At 34.5% G+C, this 21,064-nt stretch overlaps 1 protein-coding gene across 5 annotated transcripts in view; it reads right to left on the reverse strand.

The window, feature by feature from the left end:
- The window catches only part of cpx (synaptic transmission protein complexin), a 100,066-nt gene that overhangs the window by 69,006 nt on the left and 9,996 nt on the right, over positions 1-21,064 (reverse strand). For 3 of the 5 annotated variants that reach the window (XM_081979120.1, XM_081979121.1, XM_081979125.1), the window contains exon 2: positions 11,143-11,189. The exons of the other annotated variants lie outside the window; for them this stretch is intronic. The gene's annotated coding sequence lies outside the window, so the exon portion shown is untranslated. The remainder of the gene's footprint in view (positions 1-11,142; positions 11,190-21,064) is intronic. 5 annotated transcript variants of the gene reach the window in all.

Consider the following 21,064-nt stretch of genomic DNA (forward strand, 5'->3'; position numbering starts at 1 on the left):
AGCAGAGGGCATATTTGCACCAAAGTACCTTAAATTCGAAGGAATAAGCACAAAAATGTAGTTTGTTATTTGTGTTGTTTGTTCTGTCATTGGAAACTGCTGTATTTATAATTCAAGCTATTAAAAATGAAAATGGCTTCTCGTAAGTGAGCTGACTTAATTAATCTTTAAAATTGTGCAGCTACATTAGGCAAGGCTGAGCAGGCTCTAAGAAAACCCTTTCAATGGGGCAAAGTTCGCTGTTGGTCTCCAAGTTTCCGTCGCTAATACACGAGATATATTATTAGAGCGAAATAATTTGTACCTACCGTCTAACTTTATGACGTACATAAACGAATAAGTTCCCTTTAAATGACTTGTATGTACTGCGAAAAGGAGGAAGTTAATTACTACACGCTGCTTAGCTTTTTGGTAAGGCAACTTGCTCTTAAGATTTCGCCAACAAATTTCTCTGAATATGAGCAGGTAGTAATTTACTGGAAGATTTATGGCTCTTTCAAGGTTAGATGAGTGTTTTCAAGCATTTTTTCTCTAAATTAAGCAATTTCTTGCAAAGCCAAGAAACATGTCTGGCGTTAAATTTGGAATGTGGGCGAAAGCGCATAATGTTCTTAATCCAGACTAAAATTCCACGAATGTATTATACTCGAATAAACTAAAATATTTGGATCGTTTATTCAAATGGTAGACAATTTGTTAAGTATGCTTTATAATGGAAATTTAGTTAGACTGAAATTAGTTTATAAAAGTCTATAAATCTATGAAATTTTACGCGATTATGTCATTTCAGTGGCTAAATACAGAGCGTATAATTTTAGCGGTAGTAAAACTTTCATAGTTCGGTCCTTGTCGCGCATTTTCCGTCATTAATTCCACAATAAAATTTTACGTCTTTTGTCTGTAAAGTTTTGTTACTGTATATGTCGCTCTATCTGGGTCATTTAATCCAGCGTTGTCTCAGGCTTAAGAAAGTTAAAATAAACCGATCTGGGAAAGGAATATCTAGAGCCAATCGATGGAGTGTGTTTTAAGTCAGTTTTCCTTCATCGGATTATCTTGGAAAATCGAATTATATTTCAATTTCCCCATTTTCTGTTTATCCAACTTAGTTTTACGTTGCAAATTCGAAGAGACGCAATTTGTCAGAGTATACAGTTTCTAATCAAATTGGGACTTATTAGAAGTAATATCAACTTACGAATCAAATTTGTTTTTGCTGAAAGTAGTGTAGTTAAATTTAATTTTCTTGGTTTACATTGTCTGTTGTGAAAACGGTTACGTGACTATTTTCATCAAATTTTAAAAGTCACGTGACACTTTTTTACATGTCAAAACGAAATTCTGAAAGTCATGTGACTGTGTTAAATGGCGAAATATTATTTGAAGTCCCGTGACCGTTTTGTATCAGGCATTGCCAGAAATGATGTGTGAACTGTGAAGGCACTACCAGAAATACTTTTTATTAACCAGAAGCCATCTGACGATTATCAGAAACTATCTAGCCACTCTAGAAACTATGTGGAATTGTCAGAAACAATCTGGAAACCCCAGAAAAGAGACAGACAATTGCCAAAAAGTTATCTAAATTATAGTGATATAGTCGTATCTAAAATGGTTTGAAGCATCTTTCAGTATAGCCTCAAATTGATTAAATCTTCTCTACCGCTCACTCACACCTTCTGAACAAGAATACTTAAACAACAAGAAAAAAAAATAAAAGCAAGGAGCATATTTTTGATTGAAAAAAGCCCTATTAAACAAAAGAACAAGGGCGGTACACTGTGAATGATAAAGTTTTTAGGCACTTAACCTAGTCGGGCTTCGTATATACGCGAAGGCCGAACTAGCGATTACATTTTCCGGCGAGAAGTTAATAAAACTCTCATAAATCAAACAAGAGCGGGGAATAAATCCTTTTATAAAGGTTGTTAGGAAAGGCTTTTATGGCCGAAATGCCATAGGCTGTCAGTTGCAATGCTTCTACTTGCGCTTAAAATGTGCCCGCAAACCGAAAGGCGACCGCCCTCTTTAGTTTTACTGCCCGATCTGAAGGCATAAGTCTATCAAAATTTAATAACCGACGTCTTCTTATTGCCTGGAGACTTTCATTACCCGACTTACCGGTGTTTGGATCAGAAACTTAGATTACGCTTGACGAGTAATAAAATTGGGATTATCCAACGTTATTGAAATTCAATGTTTTGATCCACTTTCAAACTTTTTACACTGAAAACAATTTAAAAATTCAAAAACATTCCAGAACATGAAAACAGACGTTAAAGTTGAGTGAAAAACAGCCCCTACTTAGAAAACACCAGCGACATCTACACACTCTTTTTGCGGATCATAAAATTCACAAAATATCGTTCCGTTTAGGGCGGCTTTTTGCAAGATTACCTCGTAGCTCACAGCACATACGAAAACATAATATAAAATGCAAAATTGGAATTACCATACATACAGCTTCGAAACGAGTTTTTAATTAGGAAGGACCGAAAAAAAATACGCGTTTTAAGTTTCATTTTGTCATAAAGCCTACAGGGGTGCCAAACACGCCAAAACTGGTTTTTATTTGGTAACACAAACCTCGTTTTCGATTGGGGTGGCAGAGACAAAGCCAAATTGTAGCCGAATGAAACTAATTTGTATCTCCAGAAGTTTGGCGGAGGATTTCAGACACCACACCCCTTTCCTACTCCCCACCCTTTAAAAGGGTCTAAATAACCGTACAGTTCGTTCCCTAACTTTGCCAGATGAGATTCTAATTACTAATTGCTGTGGGTTTTATTGCTTGTCGGCAAACGAATCTTCTACGTCTGAAACCAGTTAATTTCAATCTAATAGGAAGGTTTTTTATCGATTGAAAAAGCTCACATTAGCGGGAAATCCTATAAGTTAGCGTTAAGCTGGTTAGGGAATTTAGAGAGGTAATTTACCGAGAAGAACATTTTATACAGTTTTAAACACTTTGGCAAAAAAATTCAAAATTACATTCTTATTATTCTTAAATCCTGCAGCTTTATAAAACCCATAAATTTACTTTTTGTTTAATTGAATGGCAACCTTTTAGCAATATTAAAAATTGCTTTCTATTAATTAGTTTGAACGGTGGCAAAATGTAAATCTTCTCTGAGTCTGTATTGGAAAAATTCCATTTTCAATCGAACAATATAAAACGCGGATGCAATGAAACCCCACTCCCTCAAAGTACTAACGCTAGTTTCAAACTTAGCGCAATCTTACCGAAAAGCAATTTTACTTTTTCTGCAAGAAGCCGCTCGTATTTTACTCTCTCATTTCGAAATGCGAGTCGCAATCTCTTTGAATAACGCCGATCCGTGTAATAAACGGTCTCGTATTTTCCTAACGTTAGAACAGAAAATACTAGCTACCCATAAATTCCATTTTTAGACATGCCGTTTTCTTATTAGATCTGTAAAGTAGTGTTTTAGTTTCATTTCGACAGCTCAAGTTTAGTGGAACTAGTCAGGAAACGTTCAAGCTTTTTGCTGCATCTAAAGAGTTTCGTTGAACTATATGAGGAAACTTACGAAGCAGAATCCATAACCACTGCAAAAATCCCAGATGATGTCTAATATGAACTGTTTCTCCAAAAATCAATTTGGAATATAATTTCATCAACTTCGACAATGATGAGGACTTGAGACATTCTCTACTATTCTTTACTTCTCTAGAGTTTTCCTATGTTTCATCGTGTCGTTATATCTTCTGGCTTTTCTAGATCGTCCCCAGAAATCCATTTCAGTAACTTTGAGTATTGTTTTTTGTTTTTCAATGGACACACCTTCAAGCTGTACGTTATTATACTTTTCACAAAAGAGTTTCTCTAGTTATGCTATTGTCTTCATAAATATTTTCTCTTTCCCAGATATTTAGAACTTTTGCAGTGTTTGATCTTCTGTCCAGTGTTGTTGTTGTCCCTCAAGTCTTCTTCCATTCTGCTGTATTTTTCTTTTCAATTTTTCAACACATTTAGTAATAATGAAGATCTTTCATTCTTGTCAGTTTTTCAGCTTCTATGCCCGTGTTTTCTGTAGTTGAAAACAAAACCTTAATAACCAATCATAATCCTGCTGATTGCAAAATCGTAGGTCGTAAATCTAACTTAACAACACAACCCCTTTCTGCTGTATTTTGGTTTTTAATTCATCAATCCACTTTCAAAGGAATTTTACTGCTTTAATCAATTCTGTGCTTACTATTTTGGAATGTTTTTTACAATCTCTTGAACATACACATATTATATTATTTTCTAAGAGTTGTGTAGTGTGAAGAGATCATCTGCAAGTAAACAAATTGCAAAAGTATACGTAGGATAGCAAAAAAATTATAGCAACGCAATGCTTCTGACGAAGACGGAGATAAACTGTTTTGTCATGTGTCACTATGTCAAAACGTCATTCAACAGTTGGTCACATGACCACTTGACTTGTTATGGCTCTCTTTTCTTATCGTGCCATCTCCTTGCATATTTGTAAAAAAATGAGGATCTTTCAAATTAAGAACCAATCAAAAACCTGCTGACTATTTAAAAAAAATCATTATGCATAAAAAACTGTTTTGATTGCCTTCCACTAATGAATTTGCCATTAATACTCTTTTGCTACGTTTAAACAGATTTCTGCAAAACATTAAATTACATGTACAAAATGAATGCGTTAACGTAATCGAATATTCCTCAATAACAGCAACCCTAAACAAAGTTATAAACCGGATTGTATAATATTTGTTTATCGAGGAATATTGAGCTGTGTGTGTACGTGTAATGTTATAAATACTGGAGTAAATTAATTTGAAAACATTGAATATCCAGTATTTTGGAAAAACAACGGATTTATTTACGTTGGGTTTGAATTAATTTATCACATTCATGTAAGTGAATTTAAATAAAAATTAATAAGAAATGTTGCTAAAATTAATTATCGATTTATGCTTTGGACTGTAACCATAACACTTTTGGTCATGTCCCAAAAGAGAAATTTACGTTTCAAACGGTCCAAGTAGCCAATATCTTTTTCAAATTAATGGTGTGTAAATATTCCGTTTCCGTTCGGATGGATTTTGTTTTCTGAATGGAATATCGATATGTCTTCGTTTTCTCGGTCGCTTCGGGCGACCCAGATGTTGCAAACCCGACGACAAATATTTCCCTGAATCTGTAATGTTCCCCTTGGGCAGTTTGGTGGAAAAAAATTTGCTTTGAAAAGGTTGTGGTGGCCACAAAAACGAGCAAATAATGCTATTTGATATAGAAAAAAAAGAGACAGATATAAACTATTACTTGTTAGTCAAATTAGTCCAGGGCGAAGAAAACAAGACATAGTAAAACGAGTGGTCGCTAAGAGACTTTATCCCTAAACAAATTGCCCCCAAGTTGGCGGCAAACTGATGTCGAGAGATAGTTTTGCGGTTAAAGTTTCTCAAACTTTTTTAATTATGTCCCGACAACTGAGTCGCACTTTAATGAGGTAATGTGGGATGCATTTAATTTCCTGGCGAGTGCAACGAGGACACGGATTGAGAAAGTTATTTCATTAAGTTTTGAAAATAATTTGACGCGGAATTTTTTCCACCCTAAATTATACAGTCGATAATGAATAACCAACTAATTTTATGCAGGCAAATTTAATCAAAAGTTAGTCTAGAAAGAGTTTTTTATTAATAATTCTAGAACATGTGGTTGATGTTTCGCAGAAGAATATAATAATCGTTCCAAAGAAATTTAATAACCGCTTTGCGCCTTCTAATATAAGTGCAGATATACTCGGCAACACTAGAAGCCTAATGAAGAAAGAAAGCTCTTTTCGGGATCTTGGCCGGCGAAAAAGCCATTTCTGTGAGACAGTGACAAAGGGACCTTGTAATGAAATTTTATGCCGCGAAAAAGGTTTTTCATCCCCGACAATATATTTTGTTATTGTCTCTCTCCGCTAGGGCTTCCAAAAGGGATTTGTTCCGCCATATTAAATTTACCTCTACACTATACTGGAATCTGTGTGGCAACTGTCAAGATATCGATTATCATTCACGAAACGCCACGGAAAACCGTAATAAATTCAAGACCTGTTTAATTTGGCGCTGACAATTCCTTAATTTAAGGACTAGTCGGAATTATTCTAAGTAAAGGGCCATATTTTAAGGGGCGACCGTTCCACCTGAACGTCTTAAATCTAATTGAGAATTGCTGACGTTGGGTGCAACGGCGAGTTCGACTCTTTAAAAGAACACCCTTGAGAACGAACTTAAAGGGCAATTCCTGGGGCAACTTACCTTCTTAAATTTCACGTCAGGGAATTACGAAAAACCACTTTGGTGCTAAATTTGCGGTTTATGAATTTAAAACGAACAGAAGGTATTTTAAGTGAATTTGCTCAAACTACTATCAGAACAAAAACTGAAGGCAAGTCAGCTTTTCTCTCCAATTTGGAATAACGCTAACAAATTACAGTTTTGTTTTATTAACATATTCTACCGTTTTGTGACTTGAGATTTTGAATAAAGCAAAATACTGCGTAAAGGAGGCTGCAAACTGGTCCCAAAAGGGAAAAACTAGAACTCCAGAAGTTCCTCAAGTAATACGTTGGCAAAATGAAAATCGGTGCGACAAAATAAAACCATAAAACAGACTTATCTTGAAGCAAGATTAAAATTTTGGTGTACGGTCTTAAAAGAAAGAAAAAAGTCAGTTTTATGCTCTGGATCGAGTTGCAACAGTGCTAATTAAGCTCGATTCAAACGCTTCTCCGTTTAGCAATTCACTGTAGACAAGAGAGTTTCCAACTTTCTAGTTTCTAAAATGTTTACTTGTATAGTACAAGTAATCCTGATTTTGTCTAAGCTATCAGATTCCGCCGTTAATCCTGCTTTTAGTTTACACTGAACTATCCAAAAAGGTATTTTGATACATCGATGTATTATTCAAAATATCTTTTAGTATCTCAAAATTCGACTCTATAGTAAACTTTCCAATGTTTTGAAATAAAGTTAGGAAAACCTATGTTGTTTATGTACGTTAGTGGAAAGCGTGCAATTTTCCTTTAAATTTATTTTTAATATCGGCGAATTAAATTACAGTTCCGTGCTTGCATAAATTATGGTGCAAAAGTCCCTAAGCATCGATGTACTCCATATTTTCCATTATACCCGTAAGGAAAAATAGAGCAGACTTTGTTACTGCGGCCATAAAGTTTTTCAGCTTGTTCTTATAAAGAAACTGCGATTATGATCGGATGATTTTTATGGCTCTTTTATAGCTAATGTTTTCGACATGGAAGCGGCAGTAAAGTCTTAATATCACCGTTTAGCTTTAACATCCTTACATCTGCAACGTCTTGGCTATAAACACTCTACTTCCAGTTATATTACTTATGGCTGCTGTTTATTTTCATATTAACTTAATACCGACATGATATGATGGTAAGTCCATATTGTGCAGTATTTGCGGAAGTGTCACATAAACTGCAAGCTGAAAGCTGCTTTTTTTGACCAATCACAAACTAACCACTATGCTGAGGTACCACTACTGGATGTGCAAACATCGATTTTTGTAAATAATGTCATCATGTTAAATTATTCAGTCTGTATATAAAAAGAAATACAATTCTCGTGCGTCAAAGAAGTGAAGTGTAAAATATTCATTGCAGCGGTCGATTTGCTAACTGGGTTTCCTAGTTTCCGACAATGCTGCAGTCCGCTTAGCCATTCTGTTATCCGCGCTGATTTCCATTAGAGATCGATAACCGGTATGTCGATTCAGTTGACAGCGTTAATAATTTATTGTCATTTGTAAGTCTCAATTTAAATTTGATGTGAACTGGTTCGGACCAAAAAGATGGCATTCTAAAAATACAGTTCAGATATATTATCATTTCAAACCAAAAAGGTGATGACAATTTTGCATTTTTAATCAAGTATTTTGAAAGAATCCATCGAGTCAAATATAACGAAAGTCAAAACATCAACTTAATTTTTATTTGCTTTTGCTACAAAATTTCCGACTTCATCCAGAATGTACATATTTACGTTTCTCTTTGCCAGTAACGCAAATGCTAACTTTTACCTTTGCCGTCGATCGTTGAAGCGAAGAGAGGCGACATAATCGTAGGTAAACATTCGAATTTTCGGCTAAAAAGTTAGCAAATACTTGAATTATTGGCTTTAGTGGATATCTTTAATTTATGAATTCAATCCGCTTTTGCTTGGCGTCTTAATTGATTCACGCTGTGTTGATAATTGAAGCTTTTTCAGGGTAAAAATGTACATATTTACCCTGAACTGAATTTAAAACTCGAAACCGGAAAAGCCTATTCTAATCGATAGTCAATATTGACAGAACGTGGTTCAACGAAAACGTTCCGGCTTCGAGCTTCTAAACTTTAATTTGTTTCTCTATTGCCCTTTTACACGAGTCTATCCAAGCAGTATTTTGCATCAAGTGAGTAAAACAACAAATACAAGCAGAAAACGGTTTCCGTCCGTCTCAATTAAAAAGGAAATGGAAAACGGCGGAACAAAGCAAAAATCTGTCACGCTTAAGGGCGAGTATTGTTTTCTTACTGTGATTTTCAATATCCTGGGTCGGATAACCTCCGAACCTATTAAATTATAAAGAAGAACGGGAATACACGAAAACCGGAAACTGAAAACGACTATTCAATTTCCATTTCGGCCTGAGGGTCCGAACAACGATAAAAACCGGACTGGCACCAAAACTTTAATATTCCCTACTCAATCAAGTATTTTTCTGGCATTCCAGTCTGAACATTCCGAGAGTTAGTTTACAATATTTTAATTAGAACCGAACAGTAAACAACTATGCTACATCAAAGATTTGGTTGGGAAATTACGCTGAAAACGGAGCTACAGAGACTGATTGTTTTAGAACATGTTATCAGTGTTGATTAGCTTTCCGAAGGGAATAGTTGTAGTTTGTGCACAAACATATTCGTGGTTTTAAACGGGCGGATCTGTAAACTTTCTATTGATTTTAGTGGAGGGCTTTAGGTTTCAATATACGACTAAATAGTTCAATTAGATACATGCTGTTTTAAGTATTATGTTAGAAAACTCGTGTCCCTCATCGATTTGTATAACGCGATGTTTTTTTGTCAAGTCACATTAACTTAATTAATGGGAGTCATAATTATAAAGAAGTAAAGTTTAATGACTAGCCACTTTATGATGGAAAAATAGTTCTTGAACGAAACCAGAGTGTATAACGTTTAAGAAAAAATGTCTCGAATATTTTACGGCTAATAGAGAGACCCTTCAGGCTAAGTATAAAATAGAGTTTTAATGAAAACCGAAAAGTTTTTTCGTTACGCCAAAAATTCGAGAATTTCCGGAACTAATCCGTCGTTGAATAAAACTACGCCCGAATTGTTCTACTCCGGGGCATTGCCCCACTGGGCGGAAAATTGTTTCCCACCTTTTTTTCGTTTTTTTTTATGACTTTCATAATTATTTACGTACCGGTGCAAGTACAAAAGAATGCAATTCCTCGCAGAAAGTTTTCTTTATTTGTTTGAAAAATCTGGATGTCGGTTTCAAGTTTGACATTTTTTTGTTTTGTAAAAGGGTGATAATTAATTTCCCCGAAAGCGACAAATCAACTTTATTAATTACCTTAGAAAGTTGGAGTTTATTAGGATATTTCCGCTCTACAACTTCTTCGCTTCCCAAACTGGGTGGCATAAATTTATGCCGCTCATTAATGTATATAAAACGTCTCAGCGCCACGTTCTGTCAATGTTGACATTCGATTAGGGCGGGCTTTTTCAGCTCCAACGACGCCAAAGGCAGAAGTTGACAATTTCGTACCACTTTTCCTCCCTTTACGTAACTTGTAAATAGGGAGCGAGAAATGAAAACAAACATTTTCGGTAATATCGAACGGAAATCTTTTGCAGAAAATCTAAATGGAAGATCAAAGTAACAACCGTCTTCTTCCCGTTCAATACTCAGTTTTTTATTTTCGTCCTTAAAACCTCGCTGACTACGCCACTGCCACGAATCGAGGTTTACCATTTTGAGGGCATGTCTGAGAGTGGATCAGCTTATTGAGTAAAACCTTTTAGAAGCTTAGATAATTTAATTAAAATGTTAGCGCACTGATGGCCATTGTATTTCAATATGCGATATGGAAGGGTAGCTAAGGGTCCCACGGGTTTAAAACGAACCAAAGTTCTCGTACATAATCTAGGCCAATCTGCATGAAGCACACATTCATCTTGTTGAAACAGAATCACTCAATCGAAGAGCAGTTTCAGCGTTAATGTTACAGCCATTATTCTAACAACGACTGTAGATATAGAAGAAAGGTTCATAGAAAAGATGTAAGTGCATTTAGGGCTGTAGAAAGTAAACTTAATTTTTGTATGCAGTTTGCAAATCCAGTGTTTAATTCTGGTTTAAATTATCGAAACTGGCTATTTGAATCAAGTTTTTACATAAACCTACTTTGTATCACTGAGAATGACAAAACTATTGGACCTTATTTTCTTCCAAAAAGCTAACCAACAACAGATTCCGTACGACTCCTCCAATTGCGTCTCCACACAACTCGATAATTTAATTACCCTTACAGGGTGAGATAAGAACATCCCCTCTAAAGGAAGAAAAAAAATAAATCCCTTTCTAATTGTCTCTGCTCCTCTAACCGACAATAGGACAACATTCATTATCTTGGCTCAGGTTTGAACATAGGCTTCCACACCCCATCGAATTTCGGCGTTTGTGTTTGCCTTTCGAATAGAATCGTCCCCTTGGCAACCCTTAATGAAGTCGTATTTAAACCCTGTCAAAGCCCATCACAGCTTCAAGGGCTGAAATAAGATATTAAGACCTCTGTGACAAATAGTATTTGCGTTTAGGAACACTACTGACTAGAAAGGAAAAAAACAATTTGAAAATGCCTGAAAGCGTTTACAAACGAGAATAAAAGTACTTTCCCTAATTTTGCTATTTATATACATTTTGCATAAACGCTTTGATGTTCCCTTTGACTGATCGAGTCGCTCACTCGAAAAGATATTGCAAAAAAGGCTGATCAAACAAACGATTGCCTTCAAAGTTAGACTTTGTTTTCAAGCCAAATTTAGACACGACCAGAAAAATACTTACCAATTAGTTGCGAGTGGCCTTTCTCTGGAAATTCCGGGCTCCCTCACCTGAAAATAATATTCAAAATATGTTAGTGTCAAAAACAGTTTTTCTGAAAACCCACAAAGGACGCAGAAGCAATCAGAGTCAGTTTGTGTCTCTTAAATAAATGATATTCGATCCTGACATGGAGTACGAGACTCCCCTTTAGCCTTAACACGCGGTTTATCAATTTTTGATTAGGACATATCAGGTCAGGGATTGGAAACGTCAAGTTTCGTTATTCGGGAAGCACAAAAGGTTTCAATATTGCTAATGAAAGACATACGCAGTAAAGTTCAAAGGTTCTACTCAGGTTTTTTTTTAAATTTTGCCTCGCTATTTTCTCTGTTTAATTCCAAAGCTCTCGGAAACAAAGCAGTTTAATTCCGACACTTTCGACCTACACTGTCCCTCTAATTTCAATGCCCTTTGTTTTTAGCGGCCGGAATTTTTTTCAAACGTTCAAGCGTCAATTTACTCCCTAATAACTTTGCAATTGGCCCGGTTCGCACGGTTTAAAGCAACCATTAGGGAATTTTTTCGTATTGCAGCTGAATGTGTGCTGGTTTTCCTTTTTGAAACAGAAAGTTGCAAGCTGAAAATTGTTGAAAGAGCGGCGGCATTTGCGTAAATCTCACGAAAACTAGTAGTTTGTGATTGGTCAAGAATTGGCTGCTTTTTTGACCAATCACAAACCAATGCTGCACATGTGGATTTAGCATTATTTATGTTCAAAAATGAATAGAAAAAAAACAAAGAAAGTTGTCATTGTACCTAAAAATTTTAGGCAATTAGCCAGCACAATCATTTTAACACATTTTTCTATTCTCTTCTTGAAATAATTAGGCAGAACAGTTCTACACATTTTTCCGCTCATTTTTTTAAATTCTAGGCTATTAGCCAGCACAATCATTTGACACCTGAATATTAATAACAATAAATTTAAGACCTAAGGCAAATTTTGGTCAAAGTGTTAACCTACATTTTAAGTCAGTAATGTCAAAACTGTCACTAAAGTCAAATTGTGCTCAAAAGTTGCAAAAATCAGGGTTTAGAAAAGTTTTCTTGCAGTATTCGACATGAAACTTATTTTTAATATCTACGACAGTTGTTTTGACAGTAGTCACCTGACTGTTAATTTAAACTATCCTCTATAAATATTCTCCTAAACACTAATCCCAAAATTCGTCTCCCTAAAATGCAATGTTGTTAGTTAATTTGATTTTCTTTCTGGGTAGTAAATTTTTAATTAGGCTGAAATTAGGAAAACCCTAACAGAAAAGTAGCTAGTTTAAGCTACTCTATTATAACTTTTAATAACAATTAAGTGGGTAGGCAATTAATAAATAGGTTTGAAAATTTAGATCTAAGCACAGAACTCTATTTATGCTTGAATTTGGAAAATCTATGCATATAACTACGTAGAATTTGAAATGAAAGAATTCTAGAAACTCAATTTACTTTTATTCGCGCTCTCAGGTCAAATTGAAGAATTGGTGTTCGAACTTAACGAATCTATTGGAATATTAAAAGATTTGGTTCGGTCTGCCGATCAATTTGGCTTGACAGAAAATTTTCATCTCCCCTCAAGATTAAATCTGACACAGGATGCTCAGGTGCATTTCTCGGTTTGATTAATTCGCAAAGTTACCATTTCCGGGGGAATAAAAGCCGGCAATGGAATTAAAACAAATGGGCTGACAAATTACTGCCGCATAAATTAAGTAGGAAACATTTTTACGCCGAGAATAATTATTACGATTATTAAAACTGGCGCAGTGTTCGGTTTACTTTCTTTATTAGCCGCTTACAAAGCGAGTTTTAATTCGTTCGTTATAACTAAAAATCGGTTGAAATTTACGGCTTGCAAAATCTTAGTCAAGCTTTAAAAGGGAATTGGGTTTAACTGGGAAACGAGACCCAACTTTTTTCTTTTGTCCTGACAACGCCGCTTTAAATTGCCAGCAAATTAATTGAATACGTGACGGATTAGAGCGCTCTCTCATTTTCTTGATAGAGATGAAACTCGATGTCTTGTTTTTCATCTAACGCTTAAAAATGAAAAACCGACTTTACTAAAGATATTTTACCCCAAAAAGAAATAAGCCGCAAGTCACGTAGAATTTCGTCGTGCTCAAAATAGCAAATTAAATCTAACGCCATAATTTGGATGCTAACGGATTATCCGTTAACTAATGTTTTAGAGGGGCTTTGAAAGAAATTTATGGAATATGAAATTGCTGCTTTTTTTTCAGTTACCATTCAGCACTTATTACTTCCATTTAAAGCAAATTGAATAAACACTCCTTCATGTGTATGTAAGCCAAAATTAGGATAATTTTTCCTAGAGGAAATTTGTTTTTAGAACAGTGATGCAAACTATGCAGGTTTGATAAAATGTTAAGTAAATATGGACGTGGTGGTTTACGTTCATATCCGAATCAGTCTAGTTCATTTTGCATAACAATCGGTCTGTTTATTCAATCCATTCGACAGTTTGCGATGGAAAGGCAAATTGCAATTTGAAATTATAAAAATACAAACTAGAGTGATTGTATAGATAGAGTAATAATAAGGTTTTAGTCTCAGCACAGTGGATAGTTTGTGATTAGTCAAAAAAAGCAGTAAGTCGACACAAACAATCACAAACTTAATAGAAACAACTATGCTGTGATGATGTACGCTGTGGGAACTTCAGGAAAACTACCCGTCTTAATGAAATTTCCCGGATTAGGTCAGGCAAGATACTTTAGTGCTCTCGATCTTCTGCCGTGCGGACAATACACTGTGAATTTAACTGCTCTTACTTTTTACATTAAAACACTAACTTTTCTATTAGAGACATTATTTTATTGCCGCATTTTTCTACTCATAACTCTACCACAACAACAACTTCTTAACCTAACTTTTTCGACAGTGGACGTCTGACACTGTTGACGGATTTGAACACGTTCCGTATTAACCTACTCTGGTGTCACTACATACGCTTTTAATTTTCTAAAATAAACTTTTAGGTTGGAATTTTCATAATAACACGGTAAACCACGGAGCTTGAGGGTTGCAAACGAATGAGATTGGTATCAAACGCAGATCCGGGCCCCAAACTAAATTCGATCTGTTGTTATGAGTGTTACAGGCAGAATCATTAATTCCCCATCGGTTCGAAGCAAAAATTAGTTCGATTCAGTGCCGAGTGAAACTTATTTCCGTTGAAAACACCGAAAAATTGCACATACGTGTATCTGTTGTTCGCCCCATAATTCGATCATTTAACAACAAACAAGCCAATTAAGTTTGCTTGGCATGTCATTTTTTTTCGCATCGAACAGTTCAAAACTGAAAAATAATGCGATGTTTGTTGAATTTCGGTTGAATCAGTTCAATGATTGTGTTTTGTTCTCCTTTGAGATTCATCAGTGGAGTAAAATGTTGCCAGGTCTATAATGGTATACGTATATACCGTTTTTTGGTTCCTCTACCCTTCTCCTGCTTTTTTTTGTATATAATCTACTGTTTTTCATAACATTTCCACTATCTGGGTTGTGAAACATTTTATATACTGCGAATTGGCAACTGGAAATTGGAAAGTTGGAAAATTTAATGAATATTCCAAAAATTCGCTTAAACCAGAAATTTCCTTACTTTAAGTGAATCACGTGACTGCCTAGCTAAATTATCTTCTAAAACCACGTGATATCTGTCACTAATGTCAAAACTATCAAAATTCTAAGAGACTAAAGTCAAACTGTGCTCAAAAGTTGCAAAAATCAGAAAACTTTTCTTGCAGTATTCGACATGAAACTTATTTTTAATATCTACGACAGTAGTTTTGACAGTAGTCACGTGACTGTTAATCTAAATTATCTTCTAAAACCACGTGATATCTGCCACTAATGTCAAAACTATTAAAATTTGCTTAGAATCTGCAAGAATTAAAGCTTGACACAGTTTTTTTACAGTTGTCGAGACGTGTTTCTAAGATTTATGACAGTTATTCTGACGATTATCGCTTGACCGTTTAGCTAAATAAAGTACTAGAACCACGTGACAACTGTCACTAAAGTCAAATTGTGCTCAAAAGTTGCAAAAACCAGGGTTTAGAAAAGTTTTCTTGCAGTATTCGACATGAAACTTATTTTTAATATCTACGACAGTTGTTTTGACAGTAGTCACCTGACTGTTAATTTTAACTATCCTCTAAAACCACGAGATATCTGTCACTAATGTCAAAACTATGAAAATTTGCTTAGAATCTGCAAGAATTAAAGTTTGACACAGTTTTCTTACAGTTTTCGAAACGAGACGTGTTTCTGAGATTTATGACAGTTATTCTGACGATTATCACTTGACCGTCTAGCTAAATAAAGTACTAGAACCACGTGACAAGTGTCACTAAAGTCAAATTGTGCTCAAAAGTTGCAAAAATCAGGGTTTAGAAAAGGTTTCTTGCAGTATTCGACATTAAACTTATTTTTAATATCTACGTCAGTTGTTTTGACAGTAGTCACCTGACTGTTAATCTAAATTATCCTCTAAAACCACGTGATATCTGTCACTAATGTCAAAACTATCAAAATTTGCTTAGAATCTGCAAGAATTAAAGCTTGACACAGTTTTCAAAACGAGACGTGTTTCTGAAATTTATGAAAGTTATTCTGACGATTATCACTTGACCACCTAACTAAATAAAGTACTAGAACCACGTGACAAGTGTCACTAAAGTCAAACTGTACTCAAAAGTTGCAAAAATCAGGGTTTAGAAAAGAAACATTTTATATACTGCGAATTGGCAACTGGAAAGTTGGAAAATTTAATAAATATTCCAAAAATTTGCTTAAACCAGTCATTTCCTTACTTTAAGTGAATCACGTGACTGCCTAGCTAAATTATCTTCTAAAACCACGTGATATCTGTCACTAATGTCAAAACTATCAAAATTCTAAGAGACTAAAGTCAAACTGTGCTCAAAAGTTGCAAAAATCAGGGTTTAGAAAAGTTTTCTTGCAGTATTCGACATGAAACTTATTTTTAATATCTACGACAGTTGTTTTGACAGTAGCCACGTGACTGTTAATCTAAATTATCCTCTAAAACCACGTGATATCTGCCACTAATGTCAAAACTATCAAAATTTGCTTTGAATCTGCAAGAATTAAAGTTTGACACAGTTTTCTTACAGTTTTCGTAACGAGACGTGTTTCTGAGATTTGTGACAGTTATTCTGACGATTATCACTTGACCGTCTAGCTAAATAAAGTACTAGAACCACGTGACAACTGTCACTAAAGTCAAATTGTGCTCAAAAGTTGCAAAAATCAGGATTTAGAAAAGTTTTCTTGCAGTATTCGACATGAAACTTATTTTTAATATCTACGACAGTTGTTTTGACAGTAGCCACGTGACTGTTAATCTAAATTATCCTCTAAAACCACGTGATATCTGTCACTAATGTCAAAACTATCAAAATTTGCTTAGAATCTGCAAGAATTAAAGCTTGACACAGTTTTCAAAACGAGACGTGTTTCTGAGATTTATGAAAGTTATTCTGACGATTATCACTTGACCATCTAACTAAATAAAGTACTAGAACCACGTGACAAGTGTCACTAAAGTCAAACTGTACTCAAAAGTTGCAAAAATCAGGGTTTAGAAAAGAAACATTTTATATACTGCGAATTGGCAACTGAAAAGTTGGAAAATTTAATAAATATTCCAAAAAATTGCTTAAATCAGTATTTTTCTTACTTTAAGTGAATCACGTGACTGCGTAGATAAATTATCTTCTAAAACCACGTGATAACTGTCACTAATGTCAAAACTATCAAAATTCTAAGAGACTAAAGTCAAACTGTGCTCAAAAGTTGCAAAAATCAGGGTTTAGAAAAGTTTTCTTGCAGTATTCGACATGAAACTTATTTTTAATATCTACGACAGTTGTTTTGACAGTAGTCACCTGACTGTTAATCTAAATTATCCTCTAAAACCACGTGATATCTGTCACTAATGTTAAAACTGTCAAAAAAAAAACTTAATTTAAAGTTGTAAAAATTTCACTAAATTTGCAAAAATTGCAGTTAAACACAGCTTCCGAAACAAGTGTTTCTGAGTTTTATCATAGTTATTTTGACAATTGTCACGTGACCGTCTAGCTAAATAGTGTTCTGGAAATACGTGACAACTGTCACTAATGTCAACACTGTCAAAAGTTGCAAATATCACGGTTTAGTAAAGTTTTCTTGGATTATCTGATATAAAACGTGTTTTTGAGATTTATGACAGATATGTTGATATAATAGATATGTATATGTAATATACTAATGTCTAAACTTCCTCCCATCTACCGTTATTTACCGTTTTTTGACCGATTATTCTACCTCCATTAAGTATTTTGATTTGGCATCTGAGTTTCAAATCAATGATAACGGGAATTGAGAGAATACAAAAAGTATAAAGCGATTTCTGCATAATGAATTTCTTGTCAGTCGTTAGTTACAGAGTCATTATAGTTTATGAGACTATCGTCCACCATACTCAACGACAAATTATAGCCGTTGCAATAATTTGTCCCGATGTCTGCCGGCAACTTCAAAATGGAAATATAATACCAGGAATAATTCAGACTGCTTACACGACAATTTGTATTGCCGAAACGGCCTTACTTTACTTATTGCAACCATTAGGGCCAAGTCTGAAATTTCGCGCAATATCAGCAATTAGGAGGTCGCGTATGAACGCTGTCCAATTTATACTGTGCGGTTTTAGTGTAATCGAAAATGTCATGCGATCGTAATGAAACTTGACTAAGCAACCATAAATAATGCTTTCAATTTTTTTTTTCAGGAAATTCAGCCGAGCGCCCGATTTAAAAAAGCCTCTGATCAAATTACCCATTAGCCGAAAAAACAGTGAAAGATAAAAGTGCCACTAAAACGTTGCTTTCAGCGGCAAAGTGACTCTAATTAAATATCTTGCCCTAAAAGCCCTTTCCTAAGAGGGAAATTTCATTGGCCAACCTGGGTTGTCACGGAACAGCTGTAAAAAAATAGTTGAAGCACTTTTGCCACAACCTTAAAAACCCAAGTTGCACCTGAGAGCAATAGACAAAAAAGTAACTAAACCAAAACTGGGATATTAATTAATTCAAAACTCTCTAAAAATTGTATTTTTACGTCATTCAGCCTGAAGGTAGGCTTTATCTCCATTATGTTTGTCGGAGATTTGTTTGTTTTGTGTTGGATTTTCCATTGGTATTTTGTTTCAAACCTGGAGATCACGTGTTCGCGGATTTGCGGCTTCAGGTTTGTTTACGTTTCGCTACAAAAAAAGGTTGGAAAATTTTCCAGAGTTTACTCGGTTTCTGTTTTTTCAATTTAATCTTATTTTTGTTTACTGCTATGAGATGAGGGAAAAGTTGTGTTTAGGTGATCTTTCAAATAAGAAAAATCCATGAAAATTAGATTCTGCCCTAGTGATTAGCAAAAAAATTTACAACGATGAGGGAAAAGGTAAAAAAACTTCTAAGAGGAGAGCAATCAAACAAAAATTAGTATTTTCAGTATAACACAAATTTTCCATTTTTAATCAATTTCTGTTTATCTGACCGCGTTAAAAAAACCACATCTGCACTAAAGTACTTTACTGAGGGCATGAATATTTTGTAGTGGTCTAAAAATAATACCGAAGGCCAACATCATCAGTAAAATAAATTGAAAAACCGCCACCGACGTATATAAGCGGCAAATAAAGTATGATGGATATTTTTGAATAGACGGGAGAGTAAACGGACTGCAGCGTCCGGAAATATTTAGCAGTTACATCGCCCCAGAATGGACTATCATCCGCACAGAAATAACCACATATGGGACGCCACATTTTTTAAAGCTTATTTCGAAACATTTCAGGATAAAATGTTTGTTTGCATAGTATTTTGTGATTGATCAAGAAAAACAATTACAAACTACTTACTGTACACTATACAGGGTGGTCCAGTTTTAAGTGTCAATAATTCACCATTTGATAGCCAATCAAAAAAATAAGTTGACTTGCATTGTATCATTTTTCTGAAAAACGTTTCCTAAGGAAGATACAGTCCTCCAAATTTCAATTTAAAAATCGTTTTATAGTTTAAAACTGAACATCCAAGACTTGTGAAAGTCCAAATTTGTACTGAATAGTCTAAAAACTTTTTTACTACTAGGAATGGTCTTATGATTCGCTTTCTCAGACTGCCATCCTGGTTGAGTGTCTGAAACTGGCATTCAAGAACTAAAAAAAGTCCGGAAATCAAGACAAAGATTGTATTGTGCATGAAACTCATTTTTTACTACTAAAAATAGTATAAAAGTTGACTTTTAATGCTAGAACGGACCTTACTAGGACTAAAGAGAGTCCAAAAGTATATTTTCAAGACTTTAATTGGTGTACAACTCAATTTTCTTCAACTTTCAACAAGTCAAGAAGTAAATTAAATTTTCGGACTATTTTATTTCTAAAAATTAGTTCTCAAGACTATTATTGTAGCATTTGGTACCAACATTTTTTACTTTTATTACTGAAAAAACTTGACTTTTGGAAATAGTCTTAAACTCGATTTTTCAGTCTTAAAAAGCACTAAAAACAGTCTGAATTTCTTAGAGATGCTACAATTTATTGCACCTATGAGTGTAGAAGTCAATTTAATAGTGAAGAAGCTTGAAATAACATTTTCAAGATCATGGTCAGTGGACAAACTGGCTTTTAGGCCTGATAAGTCAAAAACTTTGTAAATATAGTCTTGAAACTCGATTTGAGACACTGAAAACAGCCTTAAAACACTAAAAACAGTCTAGTTTATTAAGAAATACCCGAATTTTTAGCACTGAGGTGTCTAGAAGTCGATTTAATAGTGACAAAGCTTGGAATGCCATTTTAAGTCTATGAAGAATGTAAAAAATGTTTTTTAAGTTTGCTATGTCAATAACTTGGTGAAGATAATCTTGAAACTCGATTTTCCAAGCTGAAAGCAGTTTTGAAGCACTAAAAATAGTCCCGACTTCGAAGAAAATGAAAAGCATAGTAAAAAGCACGAAAAGTTCGTTTTCAAGACAATTTTCATGAATCTAATGTCAATGTCCTGCATCTAAAACTATTTTCAAGACTAAAATATTGAAATTTGTCTTAAAATTATGAAAACTTACTTCAAATGCAAATTTTAAGCTTCTGATGTCACTTTTCATTAGTTCAGTCACATTTTGGGGTTCAAGTCAATTTTTAAGGTTTAAATGTATGAATTTGTAGTAACAAATTCTTGAAAAAGTAGTTTTTATGTCTACAAGTCAATTTTTAGTATTAAAGTCTCTCGATTTGCATGAAAACTGGTTACAAACACAATTTTGAAGCTTCTGAAATTTTTATCTTTTCTAATTCAATTTTCAAAACTAAAGTCCTTTAAGTGAAAGCAAAACTCAGAGTCGATCTCCACAAATATAATACAATATTTGTGGAGATCGACTCTGAGTTTTGCTTTCACTTACACTCACTACTCCAGTGTGTGCATATGGACTACTACTTTTCGATAAAGTCTTTTAGTTTGTCTGGAAACTATGAAAACTGGCTACAATAATATTTTTTAAACTTCTTAAGTGAATTTTCCGTTTCCAAGACAATTTTTAAGTTGGGTTGGGTTAGTTTTGGGTCTTTGACCGTAATAACGTGTAATAAAGTGCTTGTTCCAAATTTCATCAATATTGCTCCAACGGTTTGACAGTTATGACAAAAAAAACGATTTTTTAAACAGAAATTTGAAGGGCTGTATTTTCCTTAGGAAGCACTTTTCAGGAAAATGACATAATGAATGTCAACTTATTTTTTAATTGGCTATGGATTGGTGAATTATTGACATTTAAAACTGGACCACCCTGTA

Source organism: Ips typographus, linkage group LG4 (genome assembly GCF_016097725.1).
Source record: "Ips typographus isolate SLU linkage group LG4, UJ_Ityp_2.0, whole genome shotgun sequence".
In the NCBI taxonomy this organism is placed as follows: domain Eukaryota; kingdom Metazoa; phylum Arthropoda; class Insecta; order Coleoptera; family Curculionidae; genus Ips; species Ips typographus.